This window comes from Arachis hypogaea, chromosome 20, assembly GCF_003086295.3.
Source record: "Arachis hypogaea cultivar Tifrunner chromosome 20, arahy.Tifrunner.gnm2.J5K5, whole genome shotgun sequence".
Lineage (NCBI taxonomy): Eukaryota > Viridiplantae > Streptophyta > Magnoliopsida > Fabales > Fabaceae > Arachis > Arachis hypogaea.
In genome coordinates, this window is record NC_092055.1 from 107231676 (window position 1) to 107245538 (window position 13863).

The window sequence follows — 13863 nt, forward strand, 5'->3', positions numbered from 1 at the left end:
CGTGCCGTACGTTCTTAAAAAAAACCCAGATTATCCAGAAAGCTGTATAATACCCAAAAAGCTGTTATATCCACCTGCATAATACATAATTCATACAAAAACTTCCGACATCCATAACTTTTTCTACAAAATTCCTTTTTTACAAAATTTATACCGTTCAAAATCTTGCAAAACCATCTTTGAGTTGAAATAAATTCCATTTCTAACCAAAATTTGAAGCTCCAGTTATGAACCGCCGAAGTTCGGCAAAAAACTAAGTTTTTCAAAGACTTCAAAACCTCATTTTCTTTTCAAAACTCATTCCCACTCAATTCAACATATTCATAACCATCAATATAACTCACTCTCAATAATAGCACAAGAAACCTTGCAACCCTATCATTTTCTTAGTTCATTAACATCCCATTTCAATCCAAATTTTACAAGTTTTAATCACAAATTCACATATTAATCTATATACATATATTGTCATCATCATAAATTCTCCAACCATCATCACATCATTATTCATTATATCAATACCAACAAAATCAAGTAAACACCACTCAAGCTCAAACCATATCATTATATTTCCATGATCATAAATTCTCCATCCATCATCATTATACTAGTATATATATATATATATATTCAACCCACATTGTCAATTGCTCAACTGTAACCAAACACCAAGAAGACATCATAAAGTCACCATATTCCTCAACACATGCCCAACATCAATTTATCCATCAATATCATAAAAACTAATCATTTAACATATTTAACCACTTCAACTTATCCTATAGTTCTCTAGCCTAAGTTTTCACAGAGCCTTACATATTAAATGCGCGAAACCTAAACCATACCTTGGCCGATCACCACGTTTGATCCAATATATATATATTCACACATATTACACACATTTATTCCAAAATTCAGAATTCACCTAATAAATTCAAGAGTTGGCTAGGTTAGGTGATCCTTACCACACCTACGCACAAAGCAATTCAAACCCGATAAGCTGCGCAAGCTAAATCGAACCTAAAACACCAAATTTAGCAAAATCTCATTACAAGGGCTCAATTTCACAAATCAAAAGGGGGTAGAGAATCTGAGATAGGATTATGGCTTACCCGTAAAATTTATCCGATAGAAATGTAGAGCTCGACGCGCTGGACACGTGGTCTCAAACGGTGCGGCGATCGGAGCTCAGGTGAAAGAGTTATGGTGGTTTATGGTGGTGGTGAGGGTTAGGGAGCTCTCCTCTCCTCCCCTTGCTGTTTAGCGTGCTTGTTGCTGAATGGGGAAGGAGTTAGCTTCTGCCCATTTTAAGTTATGGGGTCCGGTTTGGACCCGGTTCAACCGGTTCGACCCATTCGGCCCAATTTTGGGCCAAATTTTTCGAAATTAATGTCAAAATTCTCGTTTTGAAGAGCTCTATCCTATTTTGATATTAGATTTACATTTTTAATTTTTCTAATTAAAATTCTATTTATTGACTAATTATTTACTAATTTTAGCGAGGTTTACATCCTACCTACCTAATTAAGAACTTTGTCCTCAAAATTCAGAGTTAGTTACCTGAAAAGAGGTGTGGGTAGTCTTTCCACATTTCTGACTCAAGCTCCCAGGTATGCTCTTCAATACCAGCCCGACTCCAAGCTACTTTCACCAAAGAAACCTCTTTTCCGCGTAAACGCTTGATGCTGGTGTCATCAATCCTGACTGGAGTTACCGGAAGCGTCAGATCTTCTCTCACTTGAACCGATTCTGATTCTAGGACATGACTCGGATAAAAAATGTATTTATGAAGCTGCGATACGTGAAACACGTCATGCAGGTTCGAAAGATGTGGTGGTAAAGCGATCCTATACGCTACTGGTCCAATTTTCTTCAGGATCTTAAATGGTCCAATGTAACGGGGATTTAACTTTTTAGTCTTAATGGATCTCCCTATTCCGGTGGTTGGAGTAACCTTTAGGAAGACGTGTTCTCCTTCCTTAAAATCCAAAGGCTTCTGCCTTTGGTCAGCATAGCTCTTCTAACGGCTTTGAGCTACAAGCATTCGGCTACAGATTTTCTTTATTTGCTCAGTGGTTTCAACGATCATTTCAGGTCCTAATAAGCTCCTCTCCCCAGCTTCGTACCAACATAGCAGAGATTGGCATTTTCTTCCATACAGAGCTTTGTACGGAGCCATTCCAATACTCGCATGGTAGCTGTTGTTATAAGCAAACTCCACTAGGGGCATATATCGATCCCAGCTCGCCGGTTGATCCAAAACATAAGCTCTCAGCATATCCTCCAAGGTTTGGATTGTTCTTTCTGATTGGCCATCCGTCTGAGGGTGATATGTAGTGCATAGGCTCAATTGGGTGCCAAATGGTCACTGAAAGGCTCCCCAGAACCATGAGGTGAAAGAGTTAGCTTCTGCCCATTTTAAGTTATGGGCTCCGGTTGGGCTCACGGGTCCGATTTGGGCCCGGTTCGGCCCATCCGGCCCAATTTTGGGTCAAATTTTTCGAAATTAGTGTCAAAATTCTCGTTTCGAAGAGCTCTATCCTATTTTGATATTAGATTTACATTTTTAATTTTTCTAATTAAAATTCAATTTATTGACTAATTATTTACTAATTTTAGCGGGGTTTACAAAGCTCAAGCCAACTAGCAACTTTCAATCACCATCCAATAAAGAGACTTTGACAATTCAAGAGTCTCCAAATTATTCAATCCAAGCTAAGAATTCAAAAATCTAATTTAAAATCCAACCAAACATTTTATCAAATACTTGGTAGGTACAAAATAAAAGCATGGTAAAATTGCAACATTAATAAAATCCAACAACTACCAATTGAAAGAAATTAACAATGACAACTGAAGAAGGCAATAACAATATGAACATATAAATTGCATTAACAAAGATCCAAAGTATCAAGAGTGCATAAATATAAGGATAACAAAGTGAAGGAAATGACAAATAGAATTGAAGAACAAAGGTGCTAGAACAATAAATTGCAAGGAATTATAAATAAAAATAGAAATTAAATCTAAATCTAAGAAGAAATTGGAGTAGAAACCCTAAAACCTAGAGAGAGGAGAGAGCCTCTCTCTCTAGAATTCTACATCTAAAACCTAAAATTGTGAATGAATGAGAAGTGAATGATCCCCCCTTTCTGCTCCACTCTACAGCCTCTAATCTGTATTTTCGAGCCTAAAACTGGGTCAAAAGCAGCCTAGAAATCGCCCCAGCGAATTCGCTTTACTGAGGCATGTGATGCTCGTCACGCGTACGCGTCGCTGAACGAATTCCTGGTCACACATATGCGTCGTCCACGCGTACGCGTCGCTTGCCTGCTGCACCGATCACGCGTACACGTCACCCATGCGTACGCGTCGCTACCAGCTTTCCAAAACTTCAATTTCTTGTGTTTCTTCCACTTTTACATGCTTTCTTTCCATCCTCTAAGCCATTCCTATCCTATAAATCCTGAAAATACTTAACAAATATATCACGGCATCGAATGGTAATAAGAGAAGATTAAAAAAATTAGCGATTTTAAGGCCTAAGAAGCATGTTTTCAATCATAGCGTGAAATTAGGAAGGAAACTTAAAAACATGCAATTTACATGAATAAGTGTGAGAATAGTTGACAAAATTTACTCAATTCAGTACAAAATAAACCATAAAATAGTGGCTCATCAGGCGTTGGGCACCCCTCTCTTGAAATTCATGGGTGCTGGACGCCCTCCCTTTTTGTTCCTTAGGCACTGGGCGCCCTATCTGTTGCTTTTCTCGGCGCTGGCCATGCCTTATGAATTCTTAGGCGCTAGGCGCCGCTCACCTTAAATTTCATGGGCACTAAGTGTCCCACTTTTGGTATCCTTGGACACTGGGCTCCTAACCATACACACGTTCGAAGGCACTGGGCGCCCAACCATGCAACCTACTTGGGCATTAGGCGCTCTATTATTTAAAATCCTAGGCACTGGGCCCCTAATATTGGGTGCTAGGCACCTGTGTTCTGCGATAAAGTACACGCTTCGAAAGCGTTAAGCACTGGTTTGGGTGCTAGGCACCAAGGTAATATAATAGAATTTCGTAAATAACAAAAAAAAAAAACGTAATTTGGTGGAAATGCAAAGATAAAAGTGTGATTAGTTTAAAGGCATGCATTAAAGATAATTAACTAAAGCTTAGAAATTAAGCTATAAACATCCAAATCTTGAATTCTAGTGTAATATTTTAAGATCTAATGATATAGAAAGAGTTAAAGTAAAATATGAGGTAAGTAACGTAAAAGTTTAGGAATATTACGGTAATTATAATAAAAGACATAGAAAGATAATTCAAAAAGTCTAGATTCTAGAGATTTTTTCATAAAAGGTCTAGGATGAGGTAAGAGAACTGAAAATTGATAAGAGAGTAAGCTAAAAGTTGAGGAAGAGATTAAGAACAAAGTAAAGAAAAAGATTAAACAAGAGTCAATTGAATGGCCTCAGCCATAGGGCTTAAACAAGAGTGAGTCGAAAGTCAACTAAATGACTTCGGTCATAAGGCTTAAGAGCTGAAGTAGGAAAGTCTAACGAAATGAGTGAAATGCAATTAATAAGAAGTGAAATAACTAAGAATGTTGAACGAGTGATTGAGTGCCTGGCAAGGTCGCGGATTTCGTTTCGCTTGCGCAGTGTTTGAATATATAGTGGGGATGCCCACAAGCTGATAACTGTTCTCCAGATATAAGTATATCAATATAATTTAAAGTCAACGGAATGACTATGCCACAGGAATTAATACAATTTAAAATCAACTGGACGGCTATGTCGTAGGGCTTAATACAATTTAAAGTCAACTGAAAGGCTTTGGCCATAGGGCTTATGCAACTGAACATTTGAAAAATCATATCTAAGACTAGTTCTTAGGTAATGTCGGCTTGCAGGGTGTAAACCGACATGTGAGCTCATGACCTGCATATGATAGACATGCATCATACTTGTTGTGTGTGTGTGTGTGTGCGCGCGCGCGTGTGTGTGCTTTCTGTATTTCTTTCTGTGTGGTGTTATTTTGTATTTTTTATCTATATAATGTTTCTCTGTATTCAGCTATTTATTTGTTAAACCTCGAAGAATCAAGGAACTTAACTAACAACCCCAACCTTACTAAGAACCACCAAGTTCTTACTCATTTCTCCCTTTCATATGGAGCACCGGTGATCCAGTAATGACGTATGATTGTGTGGAGGAGTAGTGGGTGATATTTTACCTTTTGACTATGTTCAGCTTAGCCCAAGTCTTGAAGACTTAGAATGTTATTCCCTCACTTTTGTAGCCTAGAAGGAGTAGGAAAATACAGAGTTTAGGTTAGCCCGGGTGCCAGCTTAAGAACTTCTTTGACAAGTCAGGGACTGGGGGGTGATATGTATATGTATGTAAATAGTTAATAACTTGCTACTTCCAGGGGTGTCATAACTAAGTGATGTAAACTGAGTGCGATATATATACACGCGCACACACACATTGATAGTTTTAAATTGCTTTATTTGTTATTTCCTGTAATTTTATCTATGAATGTTTCTATATATCAACCAAACATTTTCGAAAAAAAGATACCCCATAAAATAACTATGCTTTAACAATGAATCAAGGAGGCGAGTTAGTAACGCCCAACTTCTAGTGTGATCATGACATAATAAAAGTTGGGTCGTTACAACCTAGGTTGTTAATTAAGAACAGGTTTTCTTAGAGGTCTAGTAGAAAAACCCTTCTCTATCTTTTTGTGTTTCTGCTGTCTCTTTTCTTTCGTCATTCATATTTTTTTATATCTTTTCTATCATCTGGTATCAGTTACAGATCGTAGGTAAATTCTTATTTATCTATAAGTTTTATGGTTCTTGTTTATCTCTTTATTTTATTTTTTGTGTCTGTAAATTTACTTTAGAGCCACATTAAAAAATTCAAAAAAAAATACAAAATAGAAAAATTTCAAAAAAAAAAAGAGAAAGAGGTAATGTTCTTTGAAGTGCAAAAAAAAAAAAAAAAAGAAAAGAAAAGAGGAGGAAAATGCCATACAATTAACAAGGTTGTTTGATTTCAATTTTCAAGTATCTAAAGTTTCATATTTGTTTCAAATTACTTTGGGATATCAATTGGGATTGGAAATTATTTTAGTGTCTCTAAAACTCTAAAAAATGTCTATCCTTGTTTTATGTCCTTCATCATATAATTTGATTTTTTTTCGTCTTGTCAAATTGAGAAGTTTTTATAATTAAGTTTATCTTAGTTTGGTCTCTTTTTTTCGTTGATTTCTGAAGTGCAACTTGTTAAAGCAATTCAGGAGCGGAAAAAGGTAAGACTGGTGAGTTCAAAAGAAGGAAAAAGCCAAAGATTGAGTGCAAACACGAGTGTACTAATTTGAGTGATACACGTGAGAAGAATGTTGTGAGATTCTTTTTATCCTTTTTTGGTTTCCAAATCAGAACACAATGAGGATTAAGGATTGTAATAGTAATGATGAAGGAATCTCATATGCGAGAAAAGATTTTAGGTCACAAATTCCTATATTTAAATAAATGAATGATGCTAGTTAAAGCTTATTTCGAATGGGAAAGGGATAGAGTCAATTTTTGCACGTTGTATCCTTTCAGAGAAAAAGAAAGTTCGATTGGTAGAATCCAAACTTTCGATGATGCTCGTATATGGTGGAATGAGTTAGGAAAATCTAGAAGAAGGTATGAAAAAAGACCAATTTGCAGCTGCGAGAAAATGAAAAAAATCATGAGGAATCGGTTTGTGCCATCATCATACCATAACAAATTTCTTGAAAAGTTTTGTAAGTTAAAACAAGGTTCCAAATCAGTAAAAGAGTACCACAAGAAGTTAAAGGATTTGATGACCAAGGCTAATGTTGAAAAAAGTTTTAAATTTCTTATAAGTTACTTTCTTATTGGATTAAACAAAGAAATTGCAGACAATATCAAATTTTACCATTATACAACAATAGAGAATTTAGTCAATTTGTCTATTAAGGTAGAGCAATTGCAATAATTTATTGCAACTTGGCACCTTTCATGCTCTAATGCTCTAAGGTTTCTAAAGGAGTAAAGTTTGAGGATAAAACAAAATTCAAAGTTGCAGATTTCAAGAAGAATATTATAGATTGATGATGCGTGAGCATCTTTCCTATCTTTTCCTAGTGAATTTGCATGTAATTTGTTAAGTTTTATCAAGAATTAATTATCTTTTAGCCACTATGGATGCTACTTTGAGTCTTGTGCATTTTTGTTTATTTTAGGTAGCATTCGGATGGATTTGATGGAGTTTCTACAGAGAAAGAGAAGAAACCAAGGAGCTGACCAGCGAGGAGCGACGCGTGCGCGTGCCTGATGCGTACGCGTGATTTGGAGCTATTCATGGCGACGTGTGCGCGTGCTTGACGCGTACACGTGAAAAGCAAAGTTGCTCAGCGACGCGTTCGCGTACCTGACGCGTACGCGTGACACGCGAAAAAGGCCATCGACGCGTACGCGTGACTGACGCGTACGCGTGACATGCGCGACATTCAGAAAACGCAGAAAATGCTGGGGGCAATTTTAGGCCGAGTTTCGACCCAGTTTTCGGCCCAGAAACACAGATTAGAGCCAGGGGATAGCAGAGACTCAAGGGGGATTCACACAAGAATGATTATGCCCACTCCAAGTTAGGCGTGGACCCTACGAAGCAAGTGGTCCCCATCCATCAATTGAAGACATGCTGATTGCTTTAATTAATTTTGATTCAAACTTTATTTTTAATTCAAAAAGAGGAAAAGATATTATTTTAGTTTTAGAATATATATTTTTAAATTAATTAGGATTAGATATAAAAAGGGATTCCAACAGTGTGGTTCCAACAAAACATTATCCCATTCCAATTTACAATCCTAGTTTTCTACTCTGAACCAAGAGCAACTAAACCTCCATCGTTAAGGTTAGGAGCTCTGTCTATTTGTATGGATTGATTTTATTGCTTTTTCTATTTTAATTCATGTATGGATTTATAATTTAAGAATTGTTTTCGCTCTTTATCTTATGAATTTGGGTGGAACGGAAGTATGACCCTCTTTCTAATTGTATTCTTGTATAACTTGGAAAAGTTCTTTACTTGAACAACAGCTTGAAAACATATTCTCCTAAATTTTAATTATTTGGATTTAACGAGATACGTGACATATAATCCTTTTATTTTTGGGTAATTAGAGTTTTTGTGGCATATAAACTGGAATTTGATCATCACCCTCTAATTGGAATTAATTGACCAAGGAATTGGCAGTTGATGAAAACTAGAAGAGACTAGGAAGGTCTAAGGAATTAGGGTCTAGTCACATATAGTTTGCCATAAATTAAATCCTACATGATTAAAATAGTTAGTAAGAAAAGTTAATCCGGAAAAAATAGATAACTCTGAAACCTTAACTGTTTCTCCATATTTCATTCCCAACCTATTCACCTGCCTGTCTGTAAACTCTGAATTTACTATTTAATGTTTATTTGCACTCTCAAACACTATTTTCTGTTTGCCTAACTAAGTAAATCAATCAACCACTGTTGCTTAGTTGATGAGCGGATAATTTATACGCTTTTTGACATTGTTTTTAGTATGTTTTTAGTAGGATCTAGTTACTTTTAGGGATGTTTTCATTAGTTTTTATGTTAAATTCATATTTCTGGACTTTACTATGAGTTTATGTGTTTTTCTGTGATTTCAGGTATTTTCTGGCTGAAATTGAGGGACTTGAGCAAAAATCAGATTCAGAGGTTGAAGAAGGACTGCTGATGCTGTTGGATTCTGACCTCCCTGCACTCAAAGTGGAATTTCTGGAGCTACAGAACTTGAAATGGCGCGATTCCAATTGCGTTGGAAAGTAGACATCCAGGGCTTTCCAGCAATATATAATAGTCCATACTTTAGCCAAGAATAGACGACGCAAACTGGCGTTCAACGCCAGCTCTCTGCCCAATTCTGGCGTCCAGCGCCAGAATAGGATCCAAAACCAGAGTTGAACGCCCAAACTGGCACAAATACTGGCATTCAACTCCAAGAAGGACTTCTACACGTGCAACACTCAAGCTCAGCCCAAGCACACACCAAGTGGGCCCTGGAAGTGGATTTATGCATCAATTACTTATTTCTGTAAACCCTAGTGACTAGTTTATTATAAATAGGACCTTTTACTATTGTATTAGACATCTTTGGTCTCAGTTTTAATCTATTGTTCATCTTAGGAGACTATTGATCATGTTTTAGGGGACTGGCCATCTCGGCCATGCCTGGACCTTCACTTATGTATTTTTAATGGTAGAGTTTCTACACTCCATAGATTAAGGTGTGGAGCTCTGCTGTTCCTCAAAGATTAATGCAAAGTACTACTGTTTTCTATTCAATTCATCTTATTTCGCTTCTAAGATATCCATTCATACCCAAGAACATGATGAAGGTGATGATTATGTGATGCTCATCATCATTATCCCTTATGAACGCGTGCCTGACAAACACTTCCGTTCTACATGCAACAAGCTAGAATGAATATCTCTTAGATCTCTTAATCAGAATCTTCGTGGCGTAAGCTAGAATGATGGCGGCATTCAAGAGAATCCGGAAAGTCTAAACCTTTTCTGTGGTATTCCGAGTAGGATTCAATGATTGAATGACTGTGACGAGCTTCAAACTCGCGAGTGCTGGGCGTTAGTGACAAACGCAAAAGGAGGGTGAATCCTATTCCAGCATGATCGAGAACCGACAGATGATTAGCCGTGCTGTGACAGAGCATGTGAGCATATTTTTCACTTAGAGGAGAGGATGTAGCCATTGACAACGGTGATGCCCTTGCATAAAGCCAGCCATAGAAAGGAGTAAGACTGATTGGATGAAGATAGCAGGAAAGCAGAAGTTCAGAGGAACGAAAAGCATCTCCATTCGCTTATCTGAAATTCCTACCAATGATTTACATAAGTACCTCTATCCCTATTCTATTATTTATTATTCGAAAACATCATTATCAATTTATATCTACCTAACTGAGATTTGCAAGGTGACCATAGCTTGCTTCATACCGACAATCTCCGTGGGATTCGACCCTTACTCACGTAAGGTATTACTTGGACGACCCAGTGCACTTGCTGGTTAGTTGTATCGAAGTTGTGAACCATGGTATTGGCACCATGTTCTTGGCGCCATTGCCAGGGAAAGAAAGAGCCATGAATTTTACATAATCAAAGTGTAATCACGATTGCGCGTACCAAGTTGCTCACGTTGCCAGGGATTATTTGAGCCTGGACATCACAATTTCGTGCACCAAGTTTTTGGCGCCGTTGCCGGGGATTGTTCGAGTTTGGACAACTGACGGTTCATCCTGTTGCTCAGATTAGGTAATTTTCTTTTTTGTTTTGTTTTCAAAAATCTTTCAAAAATTTTTCTTTTGTTTTCGAAAAAAAAAATTATTCAAAATTTTTAAAGAATGAATTCTAGTGTTTCATGAAGCATGTGAAGCCTGGCTGGCTGTAAAGCCATGTCTAAATTCTTTTGGACTGAGGCTTCCAACCATCAGCTGTTACACGACTGAAGGGTATGTCAGGCATGTCATGTCTGATTTACATGCTAAAGCTTGGCTGGCCATTGGCCATGTCTAGTGTTTTGGACCGGAGCTTTCATTGAAAGCTTGGCTGGCTAGTGAGTCATGTCTAATTCCTGGACTGAAGCTTTAGACTAAGAATGCAAGATTCCTGGAATTCATGTTAAAAATTTTGGAATCCTTATTTTTTCTTTTTCATATAATTTTCGAAAAAATCCAAAAAAATTAGAAAATCATAAAAATCAAAAACATTTTTTGTGTTTCTTGTTTGAGTCATGAGTCATGTCATAAGTTTGGTGTCATTTGCATGTGCATCTTGCATTTTTCGAAAATTTTATGCATTCATAGTGTTCTTCATGATCTTCAAGTTGTTCTTGGTAAGTCTTCTTGTTTGATCTTGATGATTTTTTGTTTTGTGTCTTTTCATGTTTATCATATGCATTCTTGAATTCTTAGTGTCTAAGCATTAAAGAATTCTAAGTTTGGTGTCTTGCATGTTTTCTTTGCATTAAAAATTTTTCAAAATTGTGTCTATGATGTTCATCTTGACATTCATAGTGTTCTTGGTGTTCATCTTGACATTCATAGCATTCTTGCATGCATTCATTGTTTTGATCTAAAAATTTCAAGCATTGAGTCTTTTTGTTGTTTTTCTCTCTCATCATAAAAATTCAAAAATAAAAAAAAATATCTTTCCCTTTTTCTCTCATCAAATTCGAAAATTTGGATTGACTTTTTCAAAAATTTTTAAAATCAAATTGTTTCTCATGAGTCAAATCAAATTTTCAATTTGAAAATCTTATCTTTTTCAAAATCTTTTTTTTCAAAAATCAAATCTTTTTCAAAATTCTTAGTTATTTTCGAAAATTACAAAAATATTTTTCAAAAATCTTTTTCTTATTTTTATATCAAATTTTCGAAAATAACAATAACAATTAATGTTTTGATTCAAAAATTTCAAGTTTGTTACTTGCTTGTTAAGAAAGATTCAAACTTTAAGTTCTAGAATCATATCTTGTGATTTCTTGTTAATCAAGTCATTAATTGTGATTTTAAAAATCAAATCTTTTTCAAAAACAATTTCAATCATATCTTTTCAAAAATATCTTCTTATCTTTTTCAAAAATTTGATTTCAAAATATCTTCTCTAACTTCCTAACTTCTTATCTTTTCAAAATTGATTTTCAAATTTGTTTCAACTAACTAACTAACTTTTTGTTTGTTTCTTAACGTTTTCAAAACTACCTAACTAACTCTCTCTCTCTAATTTTCAAAAAATATCTTCCCTCTTTTTCAAAAATTTCTTTTTAATTAACTAATTATTCTTATTTTTATTTTTGATTTTAAAAATTTTCGAAAAATACTAACATTTTTCAAAAACCATTTTCGAAAATCACTAACTCTTTTTCAAAAATATTTTTCGAAAATTCTCCCTCTCCCATCTTATTCTATTTATTTATTCATCTACTAACATCTCATCTCACATCTCAACCCTCCTCACAGTTATGTTTCTTCCATTATATTACATTCTTTGTCTCCCCCTCGGCCCCTCTTCTTCTACTCACACAGGGATCCCTATACTGTGGTATAAAGGATCCATATTATTAATATTATTATTTTTTCTGTGCCCTCTTCTTTGTCATATGAGCAGGAGCAAGGACAAGAATATCCTTGTTGAAGCAGATCCAGAACCTGAAAGGACTCTGAAGAGAAAATTAAGAGAAGCTAAATTACAACAATCCAGAGATAACCTTTCAAAAATTTTCGAACAGGAAGAGGAGATGGCAGCCGAAAATAATAATAAAGTAAGGAAGATGCTTGGTGACTTTACTGCACCTAATTCCAATTTACATGGAAGAAGCATCTCCATTCCTGCCATTGGAGCAAACAACTTTGAGCTGAAACCTCAATTAGTTTCTCTGATGCAGCAGAACTGCAAGTTTCATGGACTTCCATTTGAAGATCCTTTTCAGTTCTTAACTGAATTCTTGCAGATATGTGATACTGTTAAGACTATGGAGTAGATCCTGAAGTCTACAGGCTCATGCTTTTCCCTTTTGCTGTAAGAGACAGAGCTAGATTATGGTTGGATTCTCAACCCAAAGACAGCTTGAACTCTTGGGATAAGCTGGTCACGGCTTTCTTAGCCAAGTACTTTCCTCCTCAAAAGTTGAGCAAGCTTAGAGCTGATGTTCAAACCTTCAGACAGAAAGAAGGTGAATCCCTCTATGAAGCTTGGGAAAGATACAAACAGTTGACCAAAAAGTGTCCTTCTGACATGCTTTCAGAATGGACCATCCTGGATATATTCTATGATGGTTTATCTGAGCTATCAAAGATGTCACTGGACACTTCTGCAGGTGGATCCATTCACCTAAAGAAAACGCCTGCAGAAGCTCAAGAACTCATTGACATGGTTGCTAATAACCAGTTCATGTACAGTTCTGAAAGGAATCCTGTGAGCAATGGGACGCCTATGAAGAAGGGAGTTCTTGAAGTTGATACTCTGAATGCCATATTGGCTCAGAATAAAATATTGACTCAGCAAGTCAATATGATCTCTCAGAGTCTGCATGGAATGCAAGCTGCATCCAACAGTACTCAAGAGGCTTCTCATGAAGAAGAAGCTTATGATCCTGAGAACCCTGCAATAGCATAGGTGAATTACTTAGGTGAACCTTATGGAAACACCTATAACTCATCATGGAGAAATCATCCAAATTTCTCATGGAAGGATCAAAAGCCTCAACAAGGCTTTAATAATGGTGGAAGAAACAGGTTTAACAATAATCAACCTTTTCCATCATCCACTCAGCAACAGACAGAGAACTCTGAACAAAATACTTCTAATTTAACAAACTTAATCTCTGATCTATCTAAGGCCACTGTAAGTTTCATGAATGAAACAAGATCTTCCATTAGAAATCTGGAAGCACAAGTGGGCCAGCTGAGTAAAAGGATCACTGAAATCCCTCCTAGTACTCTCCCAAGCAATACAGAAGAGAATCCAAAAGGAGAGTGCAAGGCCATTGACATAAGCACCATGGCCGAACCCAAAAAAGGAGAGGAGGATGTGAATCCCAAGGAGGAAGACCTCCTGGGACGTCCAGTGGTCAATAAGGAGCTTCCCTCTGAGGAACAAAAGGACTCTGAGACTCATCTAGAGACCATAGAGATTCCATTGAACCTCCTTATGCCCTTCATGAGCTCTGATGAGTATTCCTCTTCTGAAGAGAATGAGGATGTTACTGAAGAGCAAACTGCCAAGTTTCTTGGTGCAA

At 36.4% G+C, this 13863-nt stretch overlaps 1 non-coding gene across 1 annotated transcript; it reads right to left on the reverse strand.

Annotated features, from left to right (window-relative positions):
- Window positions 1-12758: 12758 nt before the first annotated feature.
- On the reverse strand, window positions 12759-12866 carry LOC112787423 (small nucleolar RNA R71). The gene has a single exon (XR_003194838.1). It is a non-coding gene; the product is annotated as a small nucleolar RNA R71 (small nucleolar RNA).
- Between the last annotated feature and the right edge of the window lie 997 nt (window positions 12867-13863).